General features: G+C 35.5%; 1 protein-coding gene across 3 annotated transcripts in view; it reads left to right on the top strand.

Annotated features, from left to right (window-relative positions):
* Window positions 1-19,627, top strand: part of LOC144971232 (neprilysin-1-like) — a 93,278-nt gene that overhangs the window by 29,366 nt on the left and 44,285 nt on the right. Inside the window, exon 1 of one of the 3 annotated variants that reach the window (XM_078911743.1) lies at window positions 17,413-17,521. The exons of the other annotated variants lie outside the window; for them this stretch is intronic. The gene's annotated coding sequence lies outside the window, so the exon portion shown is untranslated. Of the gene's footprint in view, window positions 1-17,412; window positions 17,522-19,627 lie in introns of those variants that run through there. 3 annotated transcript variants of the gene reach the window in all.

The following is a 19,627-nucleotide window of genomic DNA, read 5'->3' as shown; positions in this document are numbered from 1 at the left end:
TCTGGCCATACCAGAGCGGGGCTTCTATAATCCTAGACTGCCTAGTCCGGTTGCCGGTTCGACATTTTTATGCCAAATTTTAAAACAAATCGGGGGTTTTCTGAAGCCAATTAATATGCAAAATTGGTTTTGGATTTTGGCTGTGGTTGACATTTGTTTTAATAACTTTATTTTACCATAGACGCTATATAGATAATAATGGCACAAAATATATGAATTATCATCCCTACACTGATAAGAAAAAGGGTATTTTTATACTTTTTACGACTTGACATATTATGCAAAAAAACAAAAACAAAAAAACAAACAAACTGGCAACCCTACACCGTCTAGCGACAAAATTTTTATCACCCTTACAGTGCTGTCGACATCTATTGTACTTCAACTTTCCTAAATTTATGAGAAAATCTGTCCTTTTCTGTTTTCTGCAAAATGTATTAAGTAAAGCGCCCAGGAAACAAAATTAACGGCAAACATTGTTTATTACCAATGCAATAAAAACATTTGGAGTAGCGCGAGAAAAGTGACGTTACATGTTATATGTTACATACAAAATAATTGTTTTAAAATCAGTCTATGAGTTATATATATATATATATATATATATATATATATATATATATATATATATATATGTGTGTGTGTGTGTGTGTGTGTGTGTGTGTGTGTGTACAATTTAAAAATGGAATAGTTGGAAGCCTATAGCGTCAGACAATAAATGATTAAAGTTGAAAATCTTACAACATTCAAACCCATGAATTGAATTTTATGCAACATTTTTCAAGAAAATATGTTGGAAATTCTTAACTCAACGATTTTTTAAAATTAACACAAATCATATTTGCCATATTGAAGATTTGGCAGGGACGTAATTCTCAAATGTTGATGTTATCTGTAGGTCGCCCACTTTGTTAAATGACTACGCATAGCCTTTTTCTTCCTTATCCAGTTGGTTTTCTAATGTCATGAAAACTGATCAAAATCAGAGTATTTGAGTTGATTGTTTTAACTCTAATTCTGTGTGGAATATCGCTCGACTCTAATTGGGTTCAACATTCGTGATGTCACTTCCCTCTTAATAACGCATAGTAACTTAGTAACTGGTTCTAAACTATCGGAACAATGGCGGACGCCCTTATGAAATACTTCTCTGTTGAGCCTAAAAGTGTATCTAAAAGGAGAAAAACATTATAAATCTGATATGTTTTGACAGTTATACATTCGGATCACATGACATGTGAAAAAGTTATAGCCAGCAGGAAGAATAAAAAGTACCGATTTTCTTTGTTTAGAACGAAGCTGCTCGTTGCTGGGCGGACGTGACATCAGACTATTGAATCTAATAGGCCATGTTGAATATCATTGACAAAATGCTTTAGCCCATGGGATTCAAGTTTAATACTTATTGGAAGCTATTTATCTTTAGAAACAAATCAAATGTGATTTCTGGTTGTGTTGCAAAGTGTCTAACATTGTAAGAATAGAAAATTATTCCAGCCACTATCACAATCTGCCATTTGTGTCAACATGACAGGGAAATTACCTTCACTAGTTACACCATACTGATAACAACAAGACGCACGTTTAGAAACGTTTGATAGCGTGATTTTTATACGACTTTGTATAACCAGCATAGTTTTTTAACCAATAGATAATGTTTAATTAAACGTAGCTAGAACTAACTTCTTTAATGTTTTTAAAAAAATTTCTTCTTCGTATTGAAACAGCGTCATACTCTTTTCTTAATCGAACACACACACACACACACACACACACACACACACACACAGACACACACAAACGTACACGAACGCGCCGAATGTCTTTGGAATATTTAAAAACTCACCGTCCTCTGCACTTTTCTAAAAATGGAACAAAGAATGCAGATCATACAAACTGTATTTCACTAACTTGAAACCCTTTATTCAGTTATTATAATGTGATACGGTCGAGGACGGTGGGCCTTTTGGTTCTGTTATAAATCATTGACTTGGTTTGCTAAGATTCCTATGACTACAATCATTATCATTATTATTATTATTATTATTATTATTATTAATTATTATTATTATTATTATTATTATTATTATTATTATTATTTATTATTATTATTATTATTATTATTATTATTATTATTATTATTATTATTATTATTATTATTATTATTATTTTATTATTATTATTGTTATTATTATTATTATTATTATTATTATTATTATTATTATTATTATTATTATTATATTATTATTATTACTATTATTATTATCATCATCACCATCATCATCATCATCATCATCATCATCATCATCATCATCATCATCATCATCATCATCATCATCGTTATCATCTGCAACATCATTATTTTATTAATGTTATTACCATATGTTAACATTGAGAAGAATGCAACGCTTAACAACGAATTCAGGACTAATATCATTGACGGCAATATTTATCACCAATATATTTATAGCCATTTATAAAGTTGTTGATTAAAAATGCACTTCAATGCCAAGGCCGTTTAGTGCCTCGGGTGCTGTAGACATTTTGTTCGGTTTTATATTTCTAATTGAGAAATTGTTCCTTGAACGCTCCTTTAAATATCAATTTATTCAATAAAAATCATTCTGTTTAATAAGTGTATTCATCCTAGACATAGAATGTAAACAAGACTCAATGCTGTTAATATCACCACTACAAATTATGACGCAAGTGGTCCCTAATTTAGTAACTTTCCTTCGTCTTTATGGTTTCATTTATAATCTTTTAATTACTAATACCGTAAATAAAGACGAGTTACTAACAACCGCTGTACTCTGGAAAATCACATATTTTAAAATTTGGTCAGAAAACCGATCCTTCAAATATAGATCGATTTAAATGACCTTCATCATGGCAAAAACTCTCAAACCTGGGACTTCGCGAAGTCCCAAGTTTGAGAGTTTTTGCCAAGATGGGGGTAATCTAAATCGATCGATTTTTGAAGGACGAGTTTTCTGGACAAATTTTTAAATATGGGTTTTTCCAGAGTACGACAGAGGACATAGTCAAAGATTAGCATTTATTGATATCTTACTAAATGCGCTAATAGGGTTAACCATAAAAGATATCATTTATTCTTTCTGTGCCTTCCTCGTTCTATAAAACATTTTATTTTTACCAATGATTTGATATTCAATACCGTATTTATTTTGAAGGCTTCGTTTGAATTGAAAGGTATTTTGAAGGAGCGATAAATCGAATCACTCACCTCTATTCATAACACAAATGGAGGATTTAGATCGTTCGATTTTAATTTGAAAGGAATTTAAATCCCATTACAACTGTCAATAATGATTTTAGCGTCGTTGTCCATGCACTTCCTCACCCCGTTTCAAAATATTACGTCAGTATAGAAACTTATTATTTTTAATGACGAGCCTTGTTGATTCAAATGTCTTTTATTATATTATAATCTCCTTAATTCTTAAATTTAAATAGTACATTATGTTGTCATTGCCACTACTCGTGTTGATCTCGTGTTGATCTCGTGATTTGAGTTATTTGTGCGGCTATGTGGTCTAGTCGTATGAAACTCGCCTTCAGATCAGAAGGTCCTTGGGTTCGCGCACTGAGCGGGGCGCATAATTCAGCTTTTGAAAAAGGGTCTTTACTCACATTCTATCACTGACTCGGGTGTAAAATGAATATCTGGCCGTTAAGTGTTGCTGTTGGCCAGGTACCCTTTGTTAAGCGCTTTGAGAACATTTCGTGAATGTTACGCTATATAAAAGCTCAAGTTAAAAAATAATTACGTAATTAGGTATTCGTTTGAAGTATGTAGATTCTCAAGTGCTACCTTCCCATACCCCCCTCCCCCCACCTCCGTGCCTCTTCTTGAAACGAACCCTTCCCTATGCCATGCTTGGGATCAGGGAATAATTTTTGCGAACAATTTTGGCACGCAAAAGTCGCAATCGATACCTAGTCAGTTTATCTATGATATCGAGAGCTTGCATGGAGTATTAAACACAAAAAAGGCATGATAATGATAACCATCCTATTTCAACATTTTATACTAAGCCTAGTATGGCGCTTGGCTATTTATAAAGGCAAATTGTTTTTTTTTAAATTCCGTGCCAAATCACTGTGTGATTACATTCAATTAATTAGTTTATTTATCAAAAATTTATCATGATTTTCATGTTGCGTTTGAAAACTAACTGCGATATACAAATGCTGGAGATATTTGAATAATTTGACCATCTGTCCATTTCAACGATAGAGTTCTGCCATAGTACACAGAATTTGAGTATGGACTTTTTAATTATAAATTATAATATTTTAGAGGGTATTGTATGTTATCTTATCTCAACTGTCAGTAGTCATCATTATTGGCCGGAAGTCGGAAGTGCTCTCGATTGTCTTGGACATTTCCGTGACAGGGTCGGTGCTTCCTGAAACTGACAAAACGTTATTTCAAAATACTGGCAAAAGAATTATCGTAGGATAGGGATGACCCGATACTTGTCAACGATTCCTGAACACGAGGCTATTCCTTAAAGTAATGAGTTGAAGAGTTTTTGACTAGTTGCAGGTTGTTTTTTTTTTTTTAATTTGATAATTATGTGAAGTAAATGGTGAGAGGGGAGTTGGGAAGGGGGAGGGGGGGGGGGGCTGCAAAATGTAAAATAAGAATATAATGAGTACACAGCAGACAGATCTCTCTTACGAGATGGCATCACGGCTGTTTATGTTCTTTGCATGAGGTTATATCTATATATTTTTTAAATTACATTTTTCGTTTGTGAAATAACACCGGATGGTCAGAAGAGAGGGGTAGGGGGTAGATAGGGGATAAAAGAAAGAGAAATGAAGGTAGAGAGATACACACATCCAGAAAAGAGAGAGAGAGAGAGAGAGAGAGAGAGAGAGAGAGAGAGAGAGAGAGAGAGAGAGAAAGAGAGGGAATGGGGGGGGGGGGGGTGGAGGATGGACACTGTGAGAAAGAGGGAGAGGGATGAGATTGACAGGAAAGAGACTCTCTCTCTCTCTCTCTCTCTCTCTCTCTCTGTGTGTGTGTGTGTGTGTGTGTGTGTGTGTGTGTGTGTGTGTTTGTGTGTGTGTGTGTCTGTGTGTGTGTTGGTGCGTGGCCTGGGTAGTATTTTTGTTTTGTTTTTATTTCCAGTTCCAGGTGAAGAAATTTAATATTGACTAGATAGTTCTTTTGGGTTTTTTCTTTTTTACTCGAGGCAAGCAATATGCTCTAATAAAGGAAGATGGACTCTTACACATAAATATAATATAGAGATTCTATTTTTCTTAACATTATGAGATATTATACAATCTAAATAATGATTAAAAACTATAATTTAATAACATATACCCAGTGACGTGGGGCCATTGGATCGAATGGTGCCAGGCACCGCACCAATCTTTTTAAAATCATTAACAGCATAATTTAATTAAAATAAAACTCAGAGATTATAACTTCACTGTCTTTCGCCAACTCGCCAACAACAAACTACTGCCTTTTTAGTCTCCGCTCTATTCAAGATTCCGACTCACGCACTGCGCCGACTCGTGTGTTGGTGACATCGCTGCCGTGGTGCAAAGCAATCCAAGCTCCATTTAATGCTCTATCCATTTGTATCGCTACAGCTGATTGGGCGAGAAACTGGGTCAAATTATACTATATTCAAATAGCGGAAAAACCCTCGGCTTGTGCCAGGATCTGAGAGCTCCACCGTTGGACTGGGGGGATGCGCCAATGTTACAGCATTTACGTCATAATTAGGGTAACTTCGGCCATCCAAATTATTACATTAACTGTCAAAAACACTGATCATTGTCAAGTTTATTTGTAAGCAGCAAAGAGAAACAACATAAAACTTAAAAATATGACATATTAAAATCCCCCCCCCCCCCCCCAACCTCAATTTCACGATTATTAAATAAAGTAATTGTATGCAACGAAGCATTGTGGACGAATTTACCAACATATTTCTTGCTTGTAGTGCCGAGTTGATGGTTACATGTGTATGAGTGTTTATATATGTGTATTTGTGTGTGTGTGTGTGTGTGTGTGTGTTTGTGCGTGTGTATTTGTGTCAGTCGAGAGAGAAAGCGAAGATTGTCAACAGTTATACTTTGGTGTGTTGTTTGATTTCTAAAGTAGTTAAGTGGAGTGATTTTTTCTTTGTGGCTTGTTGTTTTCATGAATTATTTGTTTTTGTGAGTTTTGTCCACTTGTGGACACTATCGACCCCCCCCCCCCCCCCTCGTAATCGTTACCACTGTTTTAGAAGTTTGTTTCTTCTTCTAATAATGGCACCACCATATGCCGTCAATACGCCACGCCGCTGCATATACCTCATCATAATATTAGTCTTATGAATGTTATACTTCCTTGTTATAGTGGCAAAAAAAGAGAACAATCTCGAATCATCGAGACGTTACAGAAAAAAAGATAATTTCATGCTAACAGCAAGGCCTAAACTGGTGTGCTCTGGAAAAACACATTATTTAAAAATTTGGCCAGAAATCTCTTCCTTCAAATATCGATCGATTTAAGTGACCCTCGTCTTAGCAAAAACGTTCATACCTGAAACTTCGCAAAGTTCCAGGTTTGAAAGTTTTTGCTAAGTCGAGAGACATTTAGATTGATTGATATTTGAATGTCGAATTTTCCAGCCAAATTTCAAAATATGTGTTTTTCAAGAGTACGGCAGTAATGTTTCTCTCGTCTTTTTTTTTTTAAATTCTCCCTATGGCATAGAATCTCATTACCAGTGCCTGGAAACGAGTTATCAATATTATTATTATTGCTGTTATTATCGTTATTATTATTATTATTATAATCATCATCATCAACATCATCGTCATCATCATCATCATCATCATCATCATCATCATCATCATCATCATCATCATCATCATCATTATCATTATTATTATTATTATTATTATTATTATTATTATTATTATTATTATTTATTATTATTATTATTATTTATCATTATTTTTATTATTATTTTGATTATTATTATTATTATCATTATTATTATTATTATTATTATTATTATTATTATTATTATTATTATTATTATTATTATTATAAACATTATTATAATTATAATAACAGTAATTATTATTATTATTATTACCATCATCATCATCATCATCATCATCATCATCATCATCATCATCATCATCATCATCATCATCATCATCATCATCATTATTATTATTATTATTATTATTATTATTATTATTATTATTATTATTATATTATTATTATTATTATTATTATTATTATCATTATTATTACTATTATCATCATCATCATCATCATCATCATCATCATCATCATCATCATCATCATCATCATCATCGTCATTATTATTATTACGTTTATTATTATTATTATTATTATTATTATTATTATTATTATTATTATTATTATTATTATTATTATTATTATTATTATTATGATTATTATCATTATTATTATCATCATCATTATTATTATTTATCATTATTATTACTATTATCATATCCACGGAAAGTAATTTTTGAACGACTTGCTTACTATTCAAGAACAGAACACTCCATTGCTAATGTCCGTTCAACGCAACTGAAACCGGATATATTACGGCTCCATGTGTGCTATCAAAAACTTACAGTGACCCCATGGTCGCAAACTTTGCATTCGCATTGACACAAACGAACAAACGAGTAGTTATTTGGACTTACTATGATTAATTGTAAGATACAGGCTGTGGATAGCATGGTAAGATTATCCAATTTTCGTTCTTGGCAAACGTTTCTTAATCAAATACTTGAATTCAAATAAGTTGAGGGTTGATAAATTTTGATGTATAATTGCTTCTTCTTTTGCATCGATAAGTCAAGCATTGAATTGTCGAATTATTATCACCACTGATTGTGCTGTGTCACTATGGAAAAAAAATTTAAAATTTTGCAAAAATATTCGTCCTTTAAATACCGATTGATTAAAGTGACCTCCATCTTGCAAAAACTTTCAATTCTTGGACTTCCACACTGAAGTCCTTGGTTTGGGAGTTTTTTTTTTTTGCAAGATGGGGGTCGATTTAATCCACCGATATTTGAAGGACGAGTTTTATGGCCAAAATTGGAAATTCCTGTAGTGTTTCTCCAGAGTGCACCAGTGTATGGCTTGATGTATGATACTCCACCTCTGTCCCGATAGTCATGTTGCTGAAGGCAGTGCAAAGCTGGGTCATTGGAAAGGCTCTCCGCCCACGGCTTCCCCTGGCTCTGGACGGGTTACACACACGAAATTGAAGTCACCTTGAAAACAAGTGGGGGCAGGGGACGAAGTCTTCTCAAAACTGGGAGAGAAGTTGCCAGGCTTCTGGCCCAGAAAGAAGAGGCATTGGGTTGCTGCAAACTGACCAAATTGTAGAACCTATCCAACAACGACAACCTTACATCAGTGGTGGCGTTCCATCTGTCCCATGTGCACACGTTGCGGTAAAGAACCCAAAACCACAAAGCATCTGGTTGAGCGCTGTATTGTGACGAGACTACCGGTAGGTTCGCGGCACTGCACGAATGCGGCAACGACTTGGCCGCTTGTATAATATGTTATAATATTGTAGTGTGAGACGAAACCATTAGAAACTGCTGCTGCCCATAAGTAATCACAATTTTCTAGTATATAAAGATTTCAAAACAAGCCATTTAAAAATGTATTTGAACAGCTAGTTAAGTCGGAGCCGGATTTGGTGTTTGGTTAGGAGCACAAATTTGCGAGTCGGACAAACGAGCGCAATTATGGGCTTGATTTAGAATTGTTGTAATGGACGATATTTTCGGTTGGTTTGAGATTATTTCAATTATAACATTGAGCCCATAACAACTTGGGTTATCAGACTTGCAAATAATTGCATGTTGTTATTTAATAATATATTTCCTAGGATCCAAGGTAATGCTGTTGATAATTTTGATATAATATTTGACAACCTTAGTAATTGCAGGCCAAGGGGAATGAAATGGGCTGTAATAGCTTATAAGGGTCATAAACCCGAAAGGCTGGCGTTCCACAGATAACATACTGTTGGCAATAACTTAGTCCAAACATTACGTTTTATGTGGAATATTTCGTTGTTATGTTTTCAATGAATTAGATTATTTCTACTGTTTGTTTGCCTTTGAACTTTTCTTTTCACATAACTGTCATAAATATGATTTCTATAAGATTTTGTGAAGCACTGGGAGTTTGTTTAATCAGATGAAGTGCTTTATAAACGCATTTATTCTATTATTATTATTACTATTATTACTATTTATTTATTATTATTATTATTATTATTATTATTATTATTATTATTATTATTATTATTATTATTATTATTATTATTATTTTATCATCATCATCATAACTATTATCATGGCACTTGTTAAATCACTAGCGAAGTATCAAGAAATCCGATCATCTGTCTGAACGCTCTACGTTAGCTCGAGACTGTAACGATGTCTCCTCACTTTGCCAAATTCTCAAGGGAAATATAGAAATCATTCATATAATGACGTCCACTTCCCTCAGGGAAATAAAAGTAAAAATAGCCACGAGTTGATATCATGGGCAATGTCCATAGTGTGGATTGTAAGCCTTATTCTCATTTTTGCTGTATAAAATTATGTATTGATCAGGAACTTAGGTTTTAAATGTTACAAGATGTGTTGATCGTTTAGTCATAACATGTCATATGCTAATAACATATTATTATCTTCAAACCCAGTGTTTTTTTATATTGGTTGATAACTTGAGCTTAATCAGATGGGTTTGGTCTGTACAAAATACCTATCCTAGGAGAGTAACAGAGATCCTTCTATCCAGCGTGCAATATGACTAATGAAAGCCCTCAAGCTACAGAGAGATTTGGTGACAGAATGAAGAATATGTCCCCCTCCTCCTCCACCCCTCACCCTCTATCTCTCTCTCTCTCTCTCTCTCTCTCTTTCTCTCTTTCTCTCTTTCTTTCTTTCCATTCTCCTCTCTCTCTCTCTCTCTCTCTCTCTCTCTCTCTCTCTCTTCTTTCTTTCTCTCTCTCTCTCTCTCTTTCTCTCTCTCTCTTTCTTTCTCTCTCTCTTTCTCTCTCTGACCAGGGTCCTTCAAATTGGGTCGCTGCATTTTCTTCCGACTAAAAAAGGGTGTATTATGAAACAGTGCGAGACAAAGTTACAATGAAAAGTCAAGAAAAAAAGCCCACTCATCCCGGTAATCCGGAGGTCTAAGGTTCGATCCCCGTAATTATTTAGGATGGTTTATTATTATTGTTTTGTTGTTGTTTTTGCTTTGTCTGCCACTGTTTCCTACATAGGTTTCAGATTGACCTCTTACACATATACTTGCTCCCTAATTTGTCCGAGATTATAACTATATAACGAAAACAAAATGGCGTCATTGCCGTAAAACTGTTACTGATTTGCTGAGACTCGGGCAAATGTTGAAGTTGCCTAAATCTATTAGTTATATAAAAGTCCTGAATTTTTATATAGATAAACCTTAGCATTTATATTGCGCAATGTCCATTACAAGGAGCCCGTAGCCAATAGCAACACTCAACATGTTGGACGAGACATGACGCTTGTTGGGCGATATTTACATTTTTTCCCCGACAGAGACAGCGCTGTTAACGGCCAGGTACTCATTTAACACTTCAGAACGGTGAGATAATTCGCCAATGCGCCGCTTAAAGTGGGACTAGAACCCAGGACCTTCCGATCCGAAGGCGAGTGTTATACTACAAGGCTTTCAATTCATTCTGAACGTTTAGATGATACATATTTGCGGGGTTCTTTTTCAATTTCATTGTTGCAGCAGCAGCAGAAGAAGCAGTAAAGTGAATGCAGAGCCTTGTCATTCATCTGACGAAGTCTAGCCCGTTGTTAAACTTGGGCAGTTACAAAATTCGCTAAGTTCTGTACCTGTATTTTTCCTTGGGTAAAGGGAGGTGGAAGGGGAGAGGGACGATCACTGTGACCTGGAAGGTACCGGGTTCGAGACCTTTGGACAGATTATTAACCCCCAACATGCTCACTTTAGAGAATATAATCGATTCCCGTTGGCATGAGACGTTTACTTGATGGTATATCTATATGCTTTCATGGAATGCTTTGGCGACGGCAACTCACGATGCCACGTGAAAGGCCGTACATTTTTAATGCACTGTTCATACTTGACTCAAACAGACTCTTGCATGAATTTGTTCTTGGCTAAGGCAGTGATGAAATGTTTAAAAATATTGTTTTAAAAAAGAACATCTAACATGCGAGGTAATAATATATTCTAATTGTAAATTCGTATATATTATATGGCTGTTTGATGGAATACTTTTTAACCCTTTCCATACCACCTATAGGAAAATCGTCACATTCGTTACGACGCAACCGACAATTTTCTAATTCTGATTTCTCTTGTACATCACAAAATCTAAATAAATGCTTTGATTACAGCTATAAATACTAAATATTGTGTTGTAGACATCATTTTGCTGAGCAACATTCTGTATAGAATGCACTTGTTACTTCTTTTTTTCGGATTGATTAGGAAAAGCCTATTTTGTGTCGGGTAGGTGTGAATGTTCGGGGGAAATTCTAAAAATGCAAGCAAGGAGGGAGTTAAGAGGATTGTTTAGTATTAGGAATCCGTTGAAAATCGCTTCATTTGTGTTCGTGTTTATTTAAGTGTGTGTATTAATTGATTTCTGGTCCACTCCCGACATAAAACCGTTTTGAGACGATGGATCACGACTATTTTCTGTCTAAAATGAGATAAAACGTATTTTGTCAGCGAATGGCATTATTTTCACGTCTAGCTAGCTAGTCGCTTTGCTTCACAAACAGATCTATTATAGGAGAATGAACACGTCGAAACCAATTCATGCGACCTGTCTGTCGGTTATATTGACAACATTTGACACATGGGAAATTGATTTTGAATGGAGATAGATGGAAAGCGTATAATTATCAAACGAGAAGATTTATATTTACTGTGCGTAGGGGGTGGGAATTTATTTCTTTTCATTGAAATAGAATTGGGTTTATAAGCTTATGTAAGGGTATTGTGATGTTAAGCCATTTATTTTGGTTATCATTCGTTGTATTCATAAATAGAAATTAGAAATTATGTATCGGCCGGAAGATCTGATGAAAAACACGGAGAGAGACTGAGAGAACGAGAGAGAGAGAGAGAGAGAGAGAGAGAGAGAGAGAGAGAATGGTCTAAATACATGTGTGCAATCGGAGAGAGAGAGAGAGAGAGAGAGAGAGAGAGATAGAGAAAGAGAGAGAGAAAGAAAGAGGGGAGAGAGAAGGAGAGAGAGAGAGAGAGAGAGAGAGAGAGAGAGAGAGAGAGAGAGAGAAAGAGTAGGGGGGAGGATTCGGCGTGGGCTTGCAGATTGTTTTCGTGTCTTTTGTATGCTTTATTGCTTATAACTTTGTTTTGGTTGATAGAAGAACAATAAAAGTTTGTAATGTCATCATGTTATAACACTGACGTCAATTTTCTTTCCACCCTTGTGAGGTCAACTATTTCCCTTGCAAAGTCACGTATGACCTATTTTGTTAGTGCGAAATTTAAAATTTGACCTTCGTGCAACACAATATTTCTTTGAATTGACAGTTTCACCATTTTTGAGTGGCCGCCATCACAAGAGAATAATAAGAATTTGAAATGGTGTCCCGATTCCTGACAAATGACAGACATTTTAACGTTCACCTATGAGAATAATATTACTAACAGTAAAAAATGAAATCGGAAGTAAAGAGTATTCCAGTATATATTTCGGATACTAGAATTCGTGAAGAGACGAAAGTACATTTTAAAATTTACATTTGTACACTCGAAGAAAATACTTATCCACCTAGAACTCAGTTTGAAGTTTAAACACTAAGTTAATTACAGTTGATGACGTCATCGTATTCTTTTAGAACATTATACGCGGTTATGTGGTCTTGTGGTATGCGACTCGCCTTCGATCTGAAAGGGCTCGAGTCCCGTTTTAAGCGGCGCATAGTTGAGTCTTTGGAATTGACTTTTTACTCACATTCACTCACCGCACTAAGGTGTAAAATGAGTACCCGCCGTTTACCTCGTTGTCTTTGTCAAAAAATAATTGTAATATCGTCTAATAGGCGTCATGTCTCGTCCTACGTGTTAAGTGTTGTTGTTGGCTTGTTGACATTGAGCACGATTAGTGCATTTGCGCTTTATTAATGCTCACGTTTGTAAACTATGAAGGTAATGAGTCTAACAATTAATTTGTTTACTTTTACTCTTAATTTACCCGATCTGTTTACATTACCATCGTGTATGTAATTACTAAGGATTAAATGACTATAATGACAAGCCATTTGTTATGGCTTTTGTTACTGCATGACTTGGTGTTCCCGCGGGTCGGTATCTTGTCTTGCCACAAAGTTAGGCGATGTTAAGCGAGGTCAGTGGACAAATGGGTGACAGTAATCTTCGAAAATGTTGTTCCCGACGTTGTGTCCTTGGTTTAAGTACCTGACACATATTACCCCACTCGACTCGGGTGTGAGTTAGTACCACACTATAGACATTGGCGGATATTGTAAGAATGTTAGTACAAAAAGGAAGCGACTGGTACTGTATAAAATGGAAATAAGGTTCCATTAGGCCCGCGGTGAGAATAGATGAAACATCTGAAGCGTAAATCCGCAGAAAAACGCCGTATAAAAGTTCGTACTTATCTTCTTTTTTTTTAATTTCTTTATAACATTATTAATTATTTGTTATAATATTGGCGAAGATGGGCATGATGTGCCTTTTGCAACTCACAGACTTGAACTTGAACATACAATCTCGTGAAAAACAAAGTTCTAACCACTTTAGAAGAATAGATATGCTATTCTTTTAACCAAGAATAATATGCCAATAAAAGGGCTTAATCTGGTTTCGGTGATTTAATTGTCTTGCACTATAAAAGGGTTTTACTTATTGCCTGCTAAAAAATGTTGAAAGAGATTTTTAAAATATCGTTGATTCACATTTATGAATACCAAAGTAACACATTAGGGGAAAGATAGATAGATAGATAGATAGATAGATAGATAGAGAGAGAGAGAGAGAGAGAGAGAGAGAGAGAGAGAGAGAGAGAGGGGGGGGGAGAACCAGTGTAAGAGTTCTGTCTGAAAAAGTGGGTGTGAAACAGTGCCAAACAAAAGTAAATTTTAAAAAATATCTTCACACAAAAAACGGCCTGCCTCGACTGGGATCGAATTCAACAAACTGATTTTTGGGGATTTTTTTTTTCTTGTTTTATTTTTTCTTTCCGCTTTACTATACTACGGTGTTCACATTTGTACCTTATTACTTCTCATAACAGGCCTGGAGTTCTGATGGCTCAAAATGATGAGCTTAATTCTCACAGGGCTGCCAACTACTACAAAAATATCGTAAAATTACGAAATTTTGCCTCCAATTTCAGAAGTTCATGAGATTCTCTAAGTCATTACAGGTTACAACATTATAAGGATTTTGAAGTGTTATTCAATCATTGTGAGGGTAAATTGTTGATATATATACTATTAACTATATCGACTATTATGTCTACTTTCTAACAATTACGAATTTCCGAATTTTCAAGTATATATATATATAATTTTTGATACCCCCTCTCCTTATCTCACTACCCAGTCTCCTGTGGATGGGGCCTTTTGATCTGTGATGGACTAGCGACCTATCCAAAAGATAACAAGGAATTGTTACCACCCGTTTAACGCAAAGGAAATTGAATAAAATACAGTTACATGTTCCCGCCTGGCGGGTCCCAGGAATTATAAAAGCAGTCCACCATATAAGGCCCAAGGAGCCGGTTTTATCTCGGCATCTATAGCGGACAATTGAAATTTTTATTAGCCTTTTGACAGGGCGTTAGTCTATCGGAAAGTATTTTCCTCCAGATCTAAAAGACTCGCCAGCAACCCAATTACGGCTAAATGGACAAGGGGGGGGGGGGGGAGTCAAAAGATAATCTCGACTTTTCTTGGAATCGATCCCAGTGCCCTTGCGTGCGGAGCGAAAGCTCTTCTATCAATGTGTCCTCTAATTTTTACCAAAACCATCGTCAAACATAGGCTAGTTAGCCTGTAACTAACTCTTTTTGAACGGTCCATTTTAACATTGATGAAATACTCTTGTTTATGAAATGTGATGAATGAGTTATCGTTCCTGCTTCGACCCGATGTGCATGCATGTCTATAATTTCCATTGTAAAAGACAGGCAATTTGACGACTTATCTCCCACACAATCAATGGAGTGTGGGTGGAGAGTAAGGAAAACAGTAGTAAATCAATAGAATAAGAGGAGACAGGGGGATGGAAAGTTATAGAATCCATTTTGCCGAGACACTGGTGGTGTGCGTGGTGGGTCTGAGCCAGCCAATTCATTTCACGATCCGGATAAATAACATATTGAAGTCAAATAAGATCGGTTTGCTGCAGGTTATTTACATAGCTTAATCGAAGAGGTGAGCATTTCAATAGATTTCTCGGTTTTCATGATTTTTCATTCATGAGCATTATTATTATCGTCATCGCAATCGAGATGATGCTGATCATCATCATCAACAACAACATCATCATCATCTCCAAAACCACCACCACCAGCAACAGCACCACCACCATTACTATCATCATCATCATCATCATCATCATCATCATCATCATCATCATCATCATCATCTTCTTCTTCTTCTTCTTCTTCTTCTTCTTCTTTTCTCCTTCTCAGCATCTTCATCATCACCACCACAATAACTGCAGTCAGCACTGTCAATAAATAACCACCAGTAGTGGCCGGCAAAGCAAGATTCTTAAGGGTAATGCAGTACCTGCAGTAATATATTGGATTGAATAATGTGCTTATTATTCTCTGGCTTGCAAGGTTGAACAGCAAATATGACCGACGTCTCTAGCCAGTATTGACATACTTGACTTATGCCTCTTGGCTCCTGGCGGAGCATAGGGTCTCAACAGCACTCTTCCGTCTTTTTCTGTCCTTGGCACAGACCTTTCCCCCACTCCAGGTAAGATTGGAGACGCAAAAAGCTTGGTGAAGGCTTCTCCTCCATGTCTGTTTTGGACGACCCCGTTTCCTCTTGCCCTATGGGTTCCATTCGAGAGCCTGCTTGGTTATATTACAGGGCTCTTTCCGCAGGGTATGGCCAACCCATCGCCACTTTCTGCGTCTTACCTGGATATCCATTTGCTCTTGGTTTGTTCTTGTCCAAAGGTCAGCGTTTGGCACTTTGTCAAATCCTTTCAACCTGAGGATTTGTCGAAGCCAGTATTACATTTGTGATATAGAGCATTATTCACTAAAAGTCCTCAAAGCGTTTTATATTTGTCCCTAGCCAACAGCAACACTTGGCATGTAGAACGAAACATGACGCTTGTAAGGTGATTATACAATTTTATTTTCGTACAAAGACAACGATGTTAACGGCTAGGTACTCATTTTACACCTGAGTACGAAGAGAAAATTTGAGTAAAAAGCCTTTTTCAAGGATTCAATTATGCGCCGCTTGGAATCTTGAATCTTGGACTTTTCGATCCGAAGACCAGTGTCATACCACAATATCACAAAGGCACACATTAATACCAGTTTGAAGCCTTAGTACGAAAGAATTTCTGTCTAATTTGGTGTGATGTTCTAATCTATCATTTAAAGAGAAACTATAAAACCAGTCAATTTACGCATATTCTTTCAATAGATCAGACATAGCTTTTACAAAAAGATTACGTTCTGCCTTTAATACCAATGGTTATAATCAACGTGTACTTATTTGCAGGTCTGATAACCCAAATTGTTAGGGTCTCAATGCTGTTATGGAAATACTCTCAAAACAACGCAAAATATATTGTTCTATTACAACAATGTTAAAACAAGCCCATAATTCTGTCCGGGCATCAGACCTTCAAATATGTTCACGTTGGTTCCAAGGACTCAACACTATGCGCCGCTCAGAGCAGGACTCGATCCCTTGACATTCCGATCCGGAAGCGAGTGCCATACCACTAGACCACAAAGCTGCACAAATGAAACAGCACAAAACAACAATTGCATTTCCGTAATATTGTTTCCTTTTGATCCCCTGCAATATATTGAATATATCAAACTAGAAACGCCTGTTCTTCACTTCAAACAAGCTCACCGGAAATCAGACCCTAGCATACAAATTTTATCAACCATATTTACGCTGCGTTAGACGTTTAGGCCCCTCCCACTTTATTACTTCCGACACACCTCTTTTCCGGTTGTGATCGGTCTCCGGAACTAGATAATAATATTATTATCGTCAATACATTGGTGATACCGCTAAGTAATTGATCGGCTTTGTGTTGCGATGTTTTCATGCAGAGGAAAATATGTATCATTTCTCATCTCTCTTGGTCGATGTGCTTGTTTATATTTCATTCAAATGATTGGATTTTGTTAACGTCTTGTAGTGTTTTAGAAAAATTCAAACGGTGTGTTAAAATAGTAACTTTTTAATAAATTGATATTATTGTTGTATTTGAATTATTGGAAAGTTTAATTCATTAACTTTATTTGTCCTACTTATCTAAAATGAAATAGATATATTTGGTATATTTTAAATGTTCTTAGATTCAATGAATGACCCAAGGGTGATTGCTTTGAACATAGTGAAGATTTAGTTCCATGTAGAAAAGAAAAGAATGCAAAAGAAAACCAATTTTATGTCGACACTTTTGAAATGCCCTTTTATTATAGTTTTATGTTATTGTTGTTAATTGAAAGTTATCGACGTCTAGGTATTTGCAGGTCTGATATCCGAACCCACTTATGGGCCTAGTTTAAAATTGTTGTAATGGGCAACATTTTACGTCATTTTTTGATATTTCCATTAAAACGATGAGCCCATAAGGGATTGGGTTATCAGATCTACAAATAAGTGCACGTCAGATCGGAAGTTATATATCTAGTTAATTTAATCCCTCGACTATTGTTTTGAAAGAAATTATTCGTTTTTCTTATGACCTAAAACATCAGACGATTTTTTTAAAACCCAAATTATTGCCGATCTTTTGAAATAAAATCATAAGAATAATTAGATTTTTGTCGATATTTAAAGGATTTGCTAATGTTTATCTTGGTGCTGCAATTGTTCTTGATAGATATACATGTGATAATCCCGTCCGAATGGCTGAGTTTTATGTTTAGTTGGAGAGGGCTTAAACAGACTTGCATTTATGTACACGTCCGCTTAAATCCTTTCCTTACCATCTATAAGAAAATCACCAAAGTCGTTACGATCACCAACAATTTTCTCATTTTTATTACGTTTGTACATCAAAAAATTTAAAGAAAATGTTTATTATAGCTATAAAAACGCGACAAGTGAAACGCTCATGTTACTGTACAAGATTGTTTAGAATGTAGCCTACTTGTAAGAATTGTTTGGTGGGTATGAAGTTTAGGGGAAAATTGAAAATGGCTTGTAAGGAGAGAGTTAAACCCGAAACGCTACTAATCCATTCCATTATTTTGTTCTCTTACCTAATTGCTGTGTTTGATATAATTATTTCAATACTTCTAATCTCATTGATTGTAGAATAAATTTACACCGCGATGATATGCCGTCAATACATGAAAGGAACATTATTGAACAGCTTGTAAGGAAAAAACGCAGTGTATTTTCAACATTTTAATTCCATTGCTTTGCTCCTTGTAAAGCTCTTTGAGCATATTAAGTGATATAGCGCTTGGTAAAAGCTATTTTTAAAAAAAATTATTTTCTTTTTCTTTAATTTTGGTGCGACTATGCCGTCTTGTGGTATCACATTCGCATTCGGATTGGAAGATCCTGGATTCAGATCCCGGTCTGGGCGGAGCATAGCTGAGTCCTTTGAAAAGTCTCTTTACTCATATTCATTCAATGTACTCAGGTGCAAAATGAGAATCTAGTCGTTAATAGCCTTGTCTCTGTCCGAAAATAATTGTAGTATCCCTTAAAAGGTGTCTTGTCTCGTCCTACGTGTGAAATGTTGCAGTTGGCTAGAACCCCCTCCCCCACCCCCACGTTTAGTGGATATTGTGCTGTATAAATAAAGCTCGTGTGTAGAATAAATTCACTCCACAAATTAGCAATGATATCCCACCAATACATATAACGAACATTCTTTAACAGCTCTTACATAAAAAAATAAAACCGCAGAGTATATTTTCAATAGTCCGGGAGAGACCGATAATATATCAAAGTAGACATATAGAAATCAAAGTTACATTCTAGTACTACGTTGAAAATTGATTCAACTGGACATTGAATAGGACATTGCCCTTTTAAAAGTGAAAAAGGGAGATAAGAAAGCACCTCATGAAAACTGATTGCTACCGCTTTGACTAATAATGAGTATTAGACCTCATTGACATACTTATCATTCTACTATGAGGGCGACTGGCGGTGCCAGAATCGTACAAGTGTCGTCGATAATGACCAATTACCATGGTTTCTTCTAGTTCTTTCTAACTTTTTCTTTCCTTTTTTTACTTCCGATTAACACACACATTATTATTATTATTATTATTATTATTATTATTATTATTATTATTAT

The sequence above is a fragment of the Berghia stephanieae genome, chromosome 4 (genome assembly GCF_034508935.2).
Source record: "Berghia stephanieae isolate SIO BIC M18660-M18661 chromosome 4, UCSD_Bste_1.3, whole genome shotgun sequence".
NCBI lineage: Eukaryota > Metazoa > Mollusca > Gastropoda > Nudibranchia > Aeolidiidae > Berghia > Berghia stephanieae.
The sequence above is the reverse complement of the archived record's forward strand: the minus strand, read 5'-3'. Positions and strand labels throughout refer to the sequence as shown.